At 45.5% G+C, this 3,276-nt stretch overlaps 1 pseudogene; it reads right to left on the reverse strand.

Moving 5' to 3' along the window:
- Positions 1 to 519: 519 nt before the first annotated feature.
- Positions 520 to 604, reverse strand: LOC128058945 (uncharacterized; annotated as a pseudogene).
- Positions 605 to 3,276: the final 2,672 nt, after the last annotated feature.

Genomic DNA, 3,276 nt, shown 5'->3' on the forward strand with positions numbered 1-3,276 from the left:
CCAGGGCCAGTTGAACACAGGGAATTTTCTAAAGAATATCATGTATGATGACCTCACCTTGGAAAGAAGATGTAAGATGTGTACTGGGTACATTTCAGTTTGAAATTCACCATAAATTGGAAAGAAGATGGTCACCTTAGCCCATTCAGTTCAGTCACTCACTGTGCCAGACTCTTTGTGACCCCATGGACTGCAGCATGCCTTTCATACTGTTCCTGGGGTTCTCAAGGCAAGAATACTGAAGTGGTTTGCCATTCCCTGTCACTGTCACTACATCTGTTTCCTATGAAGTGATGGGACCAGATGCCATGATCTTAGTTTTCTGAATGTTGAATTTTAAGCTAACTTTCTGACTCTCCTCTTTCACTTTCATCAAGAGGCTCTTTAGTTCTTTTTCTGCCATAAGGGTGGTGACATCTGCATATCTGAGGTTATTGATATTTCACCTGGCAATCTTGATTCCAGCTTGTGCTCCAGTGGACCGTGTTTTATTAGAACTCTCCACCATGACCTGTCTGTTTTGGGTGGCCCTACACAGCATGGCTCATAGTTTCATTGAGAACAGATACCACACTTGATCTTAGCTAAAAGGCTGAGAAGCAGTAGTATAGCTAAACCCATAACGTAGCTTAGATTCCTGGTAACATTAAGTTGCCCATTCATGTAAAATGGAGCAGTGAAGTCAAGATCTGTTATGCTCCCTCTGCTCAGGGGGGTCTGGTGCCCACAGAACCAATGAGAGAGGAGCCTGGGCTGGAGAGCTGGAGTTGGTGAGGTCCGCTCATTTACCATCTCGGTGCCATGAGACCCAGCCCTAAACCTTTAGGTTTCCCCAAATGGAAGCCATGACTGGGAGAGTGGGGATGATCAGCCTTGTCTAGGATCAGCCAGATCACCACCCGCTTTGTCCTTCACAGTCCGTGTGCACGTGTGCTGGCCAGAGTTCACCCATGTGTGCCAGCCGTTGTCCAGGCTGTGAGCTCCTGCTTTGTTGAGGCACAAGGACTGGTCAGCCCCGCATAAGGCAGCTGTAGGTGCTCTGCTTTGTTCTCTGTGTCTTAATAAACAGCCACTTCCTCTTCTCATGGTATTGGGGGCTCAACTCCTTAGAATTGTGGGCTGGGAGGCTTATTTAGGGGGATGTATAACTGTCTTATGCCCTCCTGCACTCAAGATTCTCTTTTATATTTCTGAACAGTGGTGCTGTTGGCAGTGAAACAAGAAAAAATGTCACATGGGTTTGACCCAATGCTGAACTTGAATTTCTTTTAGTTTTCCCTAAGAATTCCTCCAAAGCAATAACCATGGAGCCCTTTCTGACTCTGATCACCAGCAACACCCTCACCACTTTTCAGAGCCACTGCAGAAGCCATTCTGAAATCAGGTTTACTCCCCAAGGAGAATTGGGGTGATGCTCAAAGCCTTTGGCCCTGACTGCCCTCCCCACCCGCGCCCTCTCCTCTGGAGAGTGGCTTTGCATAACTGCACGTTTGTGTGATGACTTGCCTGTTCGTCATTCTGGCATTCCAACACCCCATCCCTCTGGTAATTGCCTATCTCTGTAGACATGTAGAACTTGTGGCCTTGGCCTATTTTTGGGAGACCATAGATCTTGGAATATCAAAAGATGAGTCAGGCTCTATATCTCAACTCATTCATTCAGTTGATATTTGTTAAGAACCTCCTTCTGTCTGTTGGGCAGTGTGAAAAGGGGCTGGGATACAGTGGTGATCAGAGAAGGCAATCCCGGAGTCAGATGAAGTTGTAAACTGAGATGCATATTGTGAGGAAGGAAAAGAATAAGACTGAAGGGGGGGTCTATTATAAATGTCACACTTAGTCTGAGCAGCCAGGGAATGTTTTCAGTGAAAGGATCGTTGAACAGAGACCCGGAGGCCATGCATGGGATGGCTGGATGAAGGGCCAGTTGTGCTGGACTTTGATCCTTCTGGACGTGGGGAGCAGGATATGCAAAGGCCTGTGTTAGAGCCACCAGACCTGGTAGGGGATGCAGAAGCCAAGGTGGGCAGAGCACAGAGAACAAGGGCATCTGCCTAGGGTCCTGGGAGGTTTATCAGATAATTGTTTTTTATTGTTTTAATTGAAGTGTTGTTTGTTTACAGTATTGTGTTAATTTCTGCTCTCTAGCCAACTGATTCAGTTATATATACATTTTTAAATGTTTTTTTCCATTTTGATTTATAACAGAATATTGAATATAATGCCATGTGCTATACAGTAGGACTTTGTGGTTAATCCATCCCATATATCATAGTTTGCATCTGCTAACCCCAAGCTCCCAATTCATCTCTCTCCCATCCCCTTCTCCCACCTACCTGTCCTCCCGCCCCATAACCACAGATCTGTTCTCTATGTCTGTGAGTCTGTTTCTGCTTTATAGATAGGAAGCAGTCTGTTTCTGCTTCATTTGTGTCATATTTTAGATTCCACTTATAAGTGGTATCATATGATCTCGGTCTTTCTGCTTTCTTCACTTAGTGTGGTAATCTCTAGTTGCATCCCTGTTGCTGCAAATGGCATTATTTTCCTTTTTTATGACTGGGTAAAGCTCAACATTCAGAAAACTAAGATCATGGCATCTGGTCCCATCACTTCATGGCAAATAGATGGGGAAACAGTGGAAACAGTATCAGACTTTATTTTGAGGGGCTCCAAAATCACTGCAGATGGTGATTGCAGCCATGAAATTAAAAGACGCTTACTCCTTGGAAGGAAAGTTATGACCAACCTAGACAGCATATTAAAAAGCAGAGACGTTACTTTGCCAACAAAGGTCCATCTAGTCAAGGCTGTGGGTTTTCCAGTGGTCATGTATGGATGTGAGAGTTGGACTGTGAAGAAAGCTGAGCACCGAAGAACTGATGCTTTTGAACTGTGGTGTTGGAGAAGACTCTTGAGAGTCCCTTGGACTGCAAGGAGATCCAGCCAGTCCATTCTAAAGGAGATCAGTCCTGGTTGTTCATTGGAAGGACTGATACTAAAGCTGAAACTGCAATACTTTGGCCACCTCATGTGAAGAGTTGAGAAGACCCTGATGCCGGGAGGGATTGGGGGGAGGAGGAGAAGGGGACGACAAAGTATGAGATGGCTGGATGGCATCACCGACTTGATGCACATGATTTTGGGTGAACTCGGGGAGTTGGTGATGGACAGGGAGACCTGGCGTGCTGTGATTCATTGGGTCGCAAAGAGTCGGACACGACTGAGCAACTGAACTGAACTGAATATTCCATTGTGTACATGTTTCACATCTTT

Source organism: Budorcas taxicolor, chromosome 13, assembly GCF_023091745.1.
Source record: "Budorcas taxicolor isolate Tak-1 chromosome 13, Takin1.1, whole genome shotgun sequence".
Lineage (NCBI taxonomy): Eukaryota > Metazoa > Chordata > Mammalia > Artiodactyla > Bovidae > Budorcas > Budorcas taxicolor.